Below are 12008 nucleotides of genomic sequence, written 5' to 3' on the forward strand. Positions count from 1 at the left end.
GAGCAAAGCATTTCCTCAGTCTCTTCAGTGATTTAGACTGCAACACTGTATCTTTGAAGCAAGGTGTAAGGTGAGAGGCTGCAGCAGGAGTTGATCTTCCTCAGACATTTGTGAACACAGCCAAGTCATCACAGTACAGGAAGTAGATGGTGACCCTGGATGATAGTTGGATAAAGATGGTTCTGTTCTTCTGGGGAGAAAAAGCTGATTAAGTTATTTTCAAATAGTAAAGGGACATCACAGATGGTTGGGATCTTCATCCCAGAACTTGCAGCCCGTCTGTCAATAATAAGGTTCCTCAAGTATCATGGTGTCATTGTTTTTGTTCCCCAGGTGTCAGTTTGTCATTGTTCTGGTTCCTCAAGTCTCAGGGTGTCATTGTTCTGGTTCCTCAAGTGTCAGTGTGTCATTTGTTCTGGTTCCTTGAGTATCTGCATGTCATTGTTCTGGTTCCTCCAGTCTCAGGGTGTCATTGTTCTGGTTCCTCAAGTGTCTGCATGTCATTTTTCTGGTTCCTCCAGTCTCAGGGTGTCATTGTTCTGGTTCCTCAAGTGTCTGCGTGTCATTGTTCTGGTTCCTCCAGTTTCAGGGTGTCATTGTTCTGGTTCCTCAAGTGTCTGCATGTCATTGTTCTGGTTCCTCCAGTCTCAGGGTGTAATTGTTCTGGTTCCTCAAGTGTCTGTATGTCATTGTTCTGGTTCCTCCAGTCTCAGGGTGTCATTGTTCTGGTTCCTCAAGTGTCTGTGTGTCAATGTTCTGGTTACCCAAGTCTGAATGTCATTGTTCATGGTTCCTCAAGTGTCCATTTGTCAATGTTTTGGTTCCTCAGTTCTGGGTGTCATTGTTCATGGTTCCTCAAGTGTCAGTTTGTCAATGTTTTGGTTCCTCAAGTGTCTCAGTGTCATTGTTCTGGTTCCTCAAGTGTCTGGGTGTCATTGTTTGTGGTTCCGCAAGTGTTAGCATGTCATTGTTCTGGTTCCCCCAGTGTCTGCATGTCATTTTTCTGATACTTCAAGTGTCAAGGTATCATTCTTCTGGTTCCTCGAGTGTCTGTGTGTCAATGTTCTGGTTCCGCAAGTGTCAGTGTGTCATTGTTCTGGTTCCTCCAGTGTCTGCATGTCATTGTTCTGATTCCTCAAGTGTCAAGGTGTCATTGTTCATGATTTCTCAAGTGTCAGTTTGTCATTGTTCTGGTTCCTCAAGTGGCTGGGTGTCATTGTTCGTGGTTTCACAAGTGTCATAGTTCTGGTTCATCAAGTGTCTGTGTGTCAATGTTCTGGTTCCCCAAGTGTCTGGGTGTCATTGTTCATGGTTCGTCCAGTGTCAGTTTGTCAATGTTTTGGTTCCGCAAGTGTCTCAGTGGCATTGTCCTGGTTCGTCAAGTGTCTGGGTGCCATTGTTCTGATTCATCAAGTGTCTGTGTGTTAATGTTCTGTTTCCCAAAGTGTCTGGGTGTCATTTTTCATGGTTCCTCAAATGTCAGGATGTCATTGTTCTGGTTCTTCAAGTGTCAGTGTGTAATTTGTGTGGTTCCTCAATTGTCTCAGTGTCATTGTTCTGGTTCCTCAAGTGTTTGTGTGTCATTATTCTGGTTCCTCAAGTGTCAGGGTGTCATTGTTCTGGTTCCTCAAGTGTCAGGGTGTCATTGTTTGTGGTTCCTCAAGTGTCAGGGTGTCATTGTTCTGGTTCCTCAAGTGTCAGTGTGTAATTTGTGTGGTTCCTCAATTGTCTCAGTGTCATTGTTCTGGTTCCTCAAGTGTTTGTGTGTCATTATTCTGGTTCCTCAAGTGTCAGGGTGTCATTGTACTGGTTCCTCAAGTGTCTGTGTGTCATTGTTCTGGTTCCTCCAGTGTCAGGGTATCATTGTTCTGGTTCCTCAAGTGCCAGGGTGTCCCTGTTCTGGTTCCTCAAGTGTCAGTGTGTAATTTGTCTGGTTCCTCAAGTGTCTCAGTGTCATTTTTCTGGTGCCTTATGTGTCTGGGTGTCATTGTTCATGGTTCTTCAAGTGTCAGTGTATAATTGTTCTGGTATCTCAAGTGTCTGGGTGTCATTGTTCTGATTCCCCAATTGTCTGGGTGTCAATGTTCTGGTTACCCAAGTGTCAGTGTGTCAATGTTCTGGTTACACAGGTGTCAATGTGTCATTGTTCTGGGACCCCCAAGTGTCATTTGTCTGGTTTCCTCAAGTGTCATTGTTTCAGGACTTCACTTGCCATCTGTTGTGACTTGTCAGTCCTTTGCTCTCTTCTTCATTCCAGTTCAAGCCAGTTCTTCTATTTCTAAGGACCTTATATTTCATAAAATCTGGAGTAATATTGAACAATATTCTAATGTTTTTGAATACTTTTTAGTAGTTGATATCGGACACAAAACTTTGCTGCCCTTTTTCAGGTTCCTGTAAGTGTTTCTTATGTAATGTGGAAAAAACGTTTGATGTTAATTTCCTCGGAGGGAGGAGGATGACCTCAGCTGGTGCCGAAACAAGTACTTATAATGATACATCACAAACTAAAATGAAATGCCAATAAGGAACTTAATGCAATCCACCATAGATTCCAAGGAATGAAAAAGTATCTTTTGATTTTATTAACTTTTTTTCCGTAATGAACACAAAGGTTAAGACTGAATTCCTCGCAGGCCTGGGCTCTCCGGCTCCTCGGTATCCATAAGAGTGCTACACTTGTTGTAATTTATTCAATAAAATGGAAACACTTTTATATTACTCTGACATTTGTAATTCCAAACCTCAAGATATAACTTTGTAGACATTAATTTAGTAAAGGGAAATAACCGTCTTACCTCAGCTAAGAGTCAAGGGGTTGGCCAAAGGCTTACAACTGGCCGCATCCATCAGTTAAGCTGATTCATTAAAGAAGAATCCCAAGTATGGTATATCTTCAAATAGTCAACGATGATTTCTTTTTATATATTTTTTTTTATTTTTTTTTAGATTTTTTGTATAAAATATATTATATATGATTTTTAGTTTTACTATTATTAGGTATATTTTTACAATTAATTATTAATTATTTAATTAATTAATTTTTATACTATAGATATATTTTATGGTTCACAGTTTACATGACTTTTTATTGCTAATCGATCTTTAACCCCTTCCCGCCGGTGCCTCCCGGCCCTTTAAGAGTTTCAGATGCTGGGAGGCGGGACGTGGTTTAGAAATCATGTGACCGCCGTGACGCGTCGGTCACATGATCGGTCACATGATCGGGAAAGGTCCCACTCGAAAGAGCAGAGCGGGACCTTTCCATGAGTATCGGACATGTGTGCTGGGAGCACGCTCTCAGCACATATGTTTTTTCTTACCTGAACACAAATGTGCGGCTGCTCGGCGTCTAGGGCCAAAGGGGTTAACCAGCAATTTTTTATGCCAGTTTTACAATTAAGCACTCAATTTTTTCCATCATAATTTTTTCCATCATTTATTTCCACCCATTTTTTTAATATATATATATTTATATATATATATATATATATATATATATATATATTTTTTTTTTTTTTTTGTATGTGTTTTTTGACCTTATTATTATAAGTATTGCCATTTTTATGAGTATTTTTATGTGTATTGTCATGCTCATCTACAGTGTGACCACCTGTGATACCATGTTATACCATATACCATGTTGAATATTCATGATTCATGTAATATTTTGAGGGGGATTTGTATTTATGTTTTTTTTATCAGCTCTGATGGAGAAGGGAGCACCCATCGAAACGCGTTACCTTGTATCCCCCCCCTCCCCTTGGATTTACCTGTAATCCTGTGTGGATTATGGTTTACTTATGCCTGTTTTACCATCACTTTTGTGAGTATATTTCATAAATAAAATAAAATTAGTCACTATTTATTGAGGTAATGAGCAAGGTTTGTGCGCTCTCTTTCATCTCCTTCTATATCTTCAAATAGTTACATTGGTCGAACATGGACCAACACTGGACATAGTAGAAGTGAAGGCTCAAGGTGCGCATGCTCGCCCACCCACCACTAGCACTGGTGCCAAATGCACTATGTGAAGCAGCTGTACTAGTCAGTGCTGTTTGATCTATATCTATTCTCATGTTCCTGCATCTCCTCCTGTGGTTGACTTCTGTGATTGACCCAACATGTCCTGGCCACCTGCTCTGCATTTTGCTTACCTCTGGTTCCTGCTCCACCTTCTGCTTGTCTGCCTGCTCCATTATTGCTGACATTTGCCTGTATCCTGGCCAGGGGTGTATTTACCACAAGGCATTTGCCTAGGGTGGCATTTTTCAGGGGGGGCAGCACTGCCCCTCGGAAGAAGGGACGGAAGAAGTAACACATGAGGCATGGGGACCTGGTGGGTTCTGAGAGAGGCTTCGGGTTTCATGACAGTGTATGCACAGCCCGACTCTGCTCCCCCGGGATGTCCGGAGCTGTGAAAGTGAGTGTCTTTCTCTCTCTCGCCATAGGGGATGGTGGCTGGTGTATTGGGGGCATTGGTAGTGGAAGACTCTCTTGGGTGGGAGGCAGGGGTGTTGTTGGTCAATGTCAGGCTTTCTCTGCGGCAGGCATTGATTTTTGTGTTGCCTAGGGCAGCACAGAACCTAAATCAACCACTGATCCTGACTATTCTCTGCCTGCCCTCCATGTCTGCATTTGACTGTCTGTTGCTGACCTGGATTGTTTGACCACACATTAAGTTATCCCTCTGCTCTGCATGCTACCTGGTCCCTGCTGGTTCTTCTCCTGCTGTGTGCTCCAGTCTCTTCTGCACCTGCGACCATCCAACTACCAGCCAAGCAGCTCGCAGCCTGCTGTCCGCCAAGTCTAGGGTGTGCTGTCCCTGCTGCCACCTGCTGTTGGTGGGCCATCTGACCCATTGATGGTGAAGCACCTGCTACCTACCACCACCGTGGTCTGGAGACCTTACAAGCACTCATAACTCTCTGCACTCTCATGGCCAACGTCTTCACATCAGTGGTCCCTGAGCTGGGGCTGTAAGAGAGGCCTCGCTCAATTTTTTTTCGTTCTGTACGTGTGTAAATCCAACCCTCTCCTACCTTCTCCTATACCTACAAAGACATTATGGCTAGAATTCGACCAGAAACAAATCGGCTGTAATAAAGCGAGGCCGGCTCTGACGAAGGCGCGGCTCACATATGACAAAGGAAACTCAGCAATAAGAAAAGTCTGTTCTTGTCTTTTCCTTTCTAAACATTTGCTTTCATGTATTACTTGGCTTTCAGTACCTGTCAAATGGTGTGCCCAACTGACCCATCAGCATCTTGTGTGGGAATTCTAGAGAGAGGCTGGAACCACAGAGGGATTCTACAAATGTTCCGGGGTTGCCATGGCAGCTGGGAAATATCCCGAAGCAAAGACAATATACGAGGCCGACAAGAAGCACAAAGTAGAAGTGTTTTATTTCTTGATCTACTTTATGTACTGCTTACAGGAACTATATGCCCAGAAGGATACTGTCAGAGAAAACATCTTGGCTTACCGATGCCGTGCCGAGACTCTGCGCCGAAACTTTCTACATCACTTCCAGAACATCTGAGAGCTAAAGGGGTTCTCCATCTTTAGATGACCCAAGGGGTTGTGTAGAGCACCATGGGAGAATGAAAGAGAGGGGGGAGGAGAGAGAGAAACTATAGATGAAAGAAAAAAGGATGGAGGAAAAAAAGAAGGAAGGAAGGAAGGAAGGAAGGAAGGAAGGAAGGAGCACCAAGGCAAGTAGAGGAAGGTAAGAAGGGAAGTTGAAAATGAAGTATGGAAAGAAGGTAAAAATGGAAGCAAAAAGGCGGGGGGAGGAAGAAAGGAGGCAGGTAGAGGAAGGACTGAAAGAAGAACACAGATTAAAGAAGTAAGGAAGGAAGGAAGGAAGGAAAGAAGGAAGGAATGGGTAGGGGATGTATAGGAAGGAAGTTTGAAAAAAATGCCAAGAATGAGGGATAGGAAAGAAAGAAGGTCGGAAGGAAGGAAAAAGAGCCAAGGCAAGTAGAAGAAGGAAAGGAGGGAAATTGGAAAGAAAGTTGGAAAGAAGGGAAAATGGAAGCAAAAGGCTGAGGGAGGAAGAAAGGAGGCAGGTAGTGGAAGGACTGAAAGAAGAACACAGATTAAAAGAAGTAAGGAATGAATAAAGGATTAAGGCAGGTAGAGGAAGGAAGGAAGGAAAGAAGGAAGGAAGGAAAGAAAGAAGGAAGGAGGGAAGGAACGAATGGGTAAGGCATGTATAGGAAGGAAGTGTGGAAGGAAATTTGAAAAAATGCCAAAAATGAAGGCTAGGAAGTGTGGAAGGAAGGAAAGAAGGTCGGAAGGATGGAAAAAGAGCCAAGGTAATTAGAAGGAATGAAGGATTAAGGAATGAATGAAGGATTAAGGCAGGGGAAGGAAGGAAAGAAGGAAGGAAGGAAGGAAGGAAGCAGGTAGAGGAAGGAAGGAAGGAAGTAGAGGAAGGAAGGAAGGAAGCAGGTAGAGGAAGGATGGAAAGAAGAGTGTCAAGACAAACAGAAGGAATGAATGAACGAATGAAGGTAGAAAGGAAGGGTTGATGTAGATATAGGAAGGACGTATGGAAGGATGCAGAGAAGGAAGCAAAGGAAGAATGGAAGGAAGGTTGGAAGGAAAAATGGATAGAGGCAGGTAGAGGAAGGAAAGATGGAACATTTAAAAGGAAGTATGGAAGGAAGGGAAACAGGAAGCAAAAGAGGGCATAGGGAGGAAGAAGAGAAGGAATGATGGTGGCAGGCAGAGGAAGGATAAAAAAGCAAGAACTAAAAGAAGGAAGGAAGGAATGAAAATAGGAAGAGAGGCAGGTAGCAGAAGGGCATAAGAAAGGAAGGAGTAATAGAAGGATTGAGTAAGGATGGAAAGAAGGAAGTCAGGTAAAGAAGAAGAAGAACAGAAAGAAGAAATCCAGAACTAAAATATGGGAGGCACAAATGTAGGAAAGAAGGAGAAGATGAATAGAATGAAGGAATTATTAAGTGAATAAATAGGTAGCAAGGAAGGGTCATCGGAGGTATAGGAAGGAAGTGTGGAAGTAAGTTTGAAAGGGTGCAAAGAAGGAGGGAAAGATAGGAAGTATGGAAGGGAGGACAGAAAGAAGGACTGAGGCAGGTAGAGGAAAGAACAGAAGTTTGAACAGAAGTATAGAAGAAAGGGAAAAAGGAAGTAAAGGAGGCAGGTAGAGAAAGGACAGACTGTAGAAAGCAAAGACTAAATGAAGGAAGGAATGAAGATTGGAAGAGAGGACAGGTGGAGAAAGGACAAAAAAAAGAAAGGAATTATAGAAGGATTGAGGCAAGTAGAGGAAAAAATGAAGGAAGGAATGGAGGCAGGACTGAAGAGGGAGAGGAATGATGCAAAGAAGAAAGGCAGGACTAAAAGAAGGAAGGCACAAATGTAGGAAGGAAAAAAGGAAGGTGCAGATAAATAGAAGGAAGGAAAATGAATAAATGAAGGAACGACGGAAGCGTTGAGGCAGATATAGGAAGGAAGTGTGGAAGTAAGTTTGGAAGGAAGGAAGGATAGGAGGTATGGAAGGGGGTGGAAGGAAGCAAAGAAGGACCAATGCAGGTAGAGGAAGAAAAGGAAGTTTGAATAGAGAAGTATAGAAGGAAGGACAAAAGGAAGCAAAGTAGGGTGGGTAGGAGGAAGAAAGGAGGCAGGTAGAGAAAGGACAGAAAGAAGAAAGTAAAAGCTTAAAGAAGGAAGGAATGGATGATGGTAGGAAGGGAGGTAGAGGAAGGATAACAGAAAAGAAGGAATGATAGAAGGATTGAGGCAAATAGAGGAATGAAGGAAGATAGGAAGGAAGGCAGGCACTCTCCACTTTCCTGGGACTCTGTAGCTAGGGAGAGGGGGATTTGGGGGTGGAGGGAGAGAGTTGTACTGAAGGAAAGGGGGAAATTTGAAGTGGGGGGGGGATCTGTACTGGGGATTTTAGGGGCAATTTGAGGGGGGGCTTTGCCCTGGGGGGGGGCATGGACGGAAGGTAATTTTTTGGCTTTAAACTGGATTGTGTGATACACACTCCTGAGCCCTGCACCCTGTGCATTATATAATTCTGAGCCCTGCACCCTGTGCATGATATATTCCTGAGCTCTGCACCCTGTGCATGATATATTCCTGAGCCCTGCACCCTCTGCATGATATATTCCTGAGCCCTGCACCCTCTGCATGATATATTCCTGAGCCCTGCACCCTGTGCATGATATATTCCTGAGCCCTGCACCCTCTGCATGATATATTCCTGAGCCCTGCACCCTGTGCAGAGTGAATACCTGCACCTATGATAGATAGATAGATAGATAGATAGATAGATAGATAGATAGATAGATAGATAGATAGATGGATAGATAGATAGAGGGATAGATAGATAGATAGATAGATAGATAGATAGATAGATAGATAGATAGATAGATAGATAGATAGATAGATAGATAGATAGATAGATAGAAAGATAGATAGATATGGATAGATAATAGATAGATAGATAGATAGATAGATAGATAGATAGATAGATAGATAATAGATAGATAGATAGATAGATAGATAGATAGATAGATAGATATGAGATAGATAGATAGATAGATAGATAGATGGATAGATAGATAGATAGATGGATAGATAGATAGAGGGATAGATAGATAGATAGATAGATAGATAGATAGATAGATAGATAGATAGATAGATAGATGGATAGATAGATATGGATAGATAGATAGATAGATAGATAGATAGATAGATAGATAGATATGAGATAGATAGATAGATAGATAGATAGATAGATAGATAGATAGATAATAGATAGATAGATAGATAGATAGATAGATATAAGATAGATAGATAGATAGATAGATAATAGATAGATAGATAGATAGATAGATAGATAGATAGATAGATAGATAGATAATAGATAGATAGATAGATAATAGATAGATAGATAGATAGATAGATAGATAGATAGATAGATAGATAGATAATAGATAGATAGATAATAGATAGATAGATAGATAGATAGATAGATAGATAGATAGATAGATAGATAATAGATAGATAGATAGATAGATAGATAGATATGGATAGATAGATAGATAGATAGATAGATAGATAGATAGATAGATAGATAGATAGATAGATATGGATAGATAGATAGATAGATAGATAGATAATAGATAGATAGATAGATAGATAGATAGATAGATAGATAGATAGATAGATAGATATGGATAGATAGATAGATAGATAGATAGATAGATAGATAGATAGATAATAGATAGATAGATAGATAGATAGATAGATAGATAGATAGATAGATATGAGATAGATAGATAGATAGATAGATAGATAATAGATAGATAGATAATAGATAGATAGATAGATAGATAGATAGATAGATAGATAATAGATAGATAGATAGATAATAGATAGATAGATAGATAGATAGATCGATAGATAGATAGATAGATAGATAATAGAGGGATAGATAGATAGATAGATAGATAGATAGATAGATAATAGATAGATAGATAATAGATAGATAGATAGATAGATAGATAGATAGATAGATAGATAATAGATAGATAGATAGATAATAGATAGATAGATAGATAGATAGATAGATATGAGATAGATAGATAGATAGATAGATAGATAGATAGATAGATAGATAATAGATAGATAGATAGATAGATAGATAGATAGATAGATAGATATGAGATAGATAGATAGATAGATAGATAATAGATAGATAGATAATAGATAGATAGATAGATAGATAGATAGATAGATAGATAATAGATAGATAGATAGATAATAGATAGATAGATAGATAGATAGATCGATAGATAGATAGATAGATAGATAATAGAGGGATAGATAGATAGATAGATAGATAGATAGATAGATAGATAATAGATAGATAGATAATAGATAGATAGATAGATAGATAGATAGATAATAGATAGATAGATAGATAGATAGATAGATAATAGATAGATAGATATGAGATAGATAGATAGATAGATAGATAGATAGATAGATAGATAGATAGATAGATAGATAGATGTTTTGTAAAGCGCTGAGCAAACTGTTGGTTCTATATAAATCCCGTATAATAATATTAGGCAGACTTGAGCAGTTTTTTTATTCCATGATTTTTATACAGCAGAATAAACCACCGGTGCCTCGCACTGTTGCAGGAAAAAGGTGAGCAGAATGAATGAAGCACAAAGGAAAACACGACACATTCATTTGACTTACAATGTAATTGTGATGGTAAATTGATGAATGACTTATGATTGCTAAATGCTTCTTTAAAACAGCACTTTATGAAAATCAAATTACATCTAAATTATTATGTAGATTCTGGCAGGCATCCACGGCTCCCTGTGCAACCATTCCACCCCTGCTCTCATCTGATATTCCCGCTATTTATTTAGTAAGATGAGTCTTGCCCAGAGTGTGGAATATCTCTTGTCGGCTCTTCTCGCGGAATTGGCTTCCAAGCCGGCACACTTGGCCGGGCACAGACTGAACTCCAGCCCAATGGGGTCTTTCCACATCATTTTACCGAAAAAAAAAAACGATGCCGTGTATTATCTGCCGAGGACTTTTCTGCCCAGTCGTTTTACATCTGAATACTAGTTAATGGTAGAAATAAGTATCACGTACACGCAGCCATGGATATCTATCTAGTTGTATTGGACAACTTGCTATTGTTGCTGAACATTTCTACCAAGAAAAAAACACCTATTAGATTGTAAGCTCCCAGGATCAGGGCCCTCCTAACCCTCTTGTATTGAAATGTATCGTTGCTGTATTGTCTCCCTTTTTATTGTTCATATCAGTCCTTAATCTCCAACATACTGATAGGTCTTGAACAGGGGCAGACTGACAACTTATAGGGCCCCCGGGCAATAAGGGATCATGGGGCCCCTGTGTCCTCGTCCACAACCAAAATAGCCTATGAAAAAGCCAATGAAAGGTACCAGGGGCATCTCATGGGACCCCCTACTGACCCTGGGCCCTCGGGCAGTGCCCAAGTTTCCAAATGGTCAGTCCGCTCCTGGTGGTTGTGGAGGTCTGCAGGCAGGGGCTTATTGGAATCGGGATGCCCCCTTTTGTGGCAAATAGCTATATTTGGGCAGCGATGTTACCTCTGGTTCTGCCCCATTGGTTAAGCTGCAGGCAGGGGCGAAGCTACAGAGGTCACAGGGGTTGCATGGGTCGCAATTGCAACTCAGTCCCATGCTTCAGGGGGCCTGTGTGGCCCCTGTATGCCTGGATAGGAGGAGCGGTGGGGGCGACTGCATGTAGAGGAACTGATATGCATATATGCAGCCGCCCCGCTGCTCCTCCTATCTAGCTTCTCTTAGCCGCACCTGAGCTGAGAGAGTTAGCTCTGACAGCCCGAGTGCTCGAATGGTCAGTCCTCCTCTGGCCTTGAACATTCACCACCTGCTAGTCACTACTTAGCATGTAGGCAGGGGTTCTTCCCTATTATCCCCTTATAGCGGAGTTCATCCCCCCCCAAAAAAAAACGTAATTAAAAGTCCTCAACCTCCAACATATTGATAGGTCTTGAACCTTCACCACCTGCTAGTCACTACTTAGCATGTAGGCAGGGGCTCCTCCCTATTATCCCCTTATAGCGGAGTTCATCCTCCTCGAAAAAAAATAAAAAATTTTAACTCCTTAACCTCCAAAATATTGATAGGTTCATCCTCCCCAAAAAAAAAATTAAAAGTCAGCAGCTACAAATACTGTAGCTGCTGATTTTTAATATTACGGCACTTACCTGTCCAGGGATCCAGAGGTGTCCTCACCCTGAGGCAATTCTTCATTTGGCTGTAGATGCTGGTGCCGCCATCTTAACTAAAGGAAACTGGCATTGAAGTCTTGCAGTTTCACAGCCGGTTTCCTGCTGCGCATGCGTGAAGCAAGCTGTGCTTTGTGAATCGGCCACAGTCCTCTGGGACCTGTGAAGTGTCCCAGAGGGCTGCGGTGGGGTGGTAACT

Source organism: Staurois parvus, unplaced genomic scaffold (genome assembly GCF_062004578.1).
Source record: "Staurois parvus isolate SC_StPar_1 unplaced genomic scaffold, SC_StPar_1.0 ptg001144l, whole genome shotgun sequence".
Classification (NCBI taxonomy): domain Eukaryota; kingdom Metazoa; phylum Chordata; class Amphibia; order Anura; family Ranidae; genus Staurois; species Staurois parvus.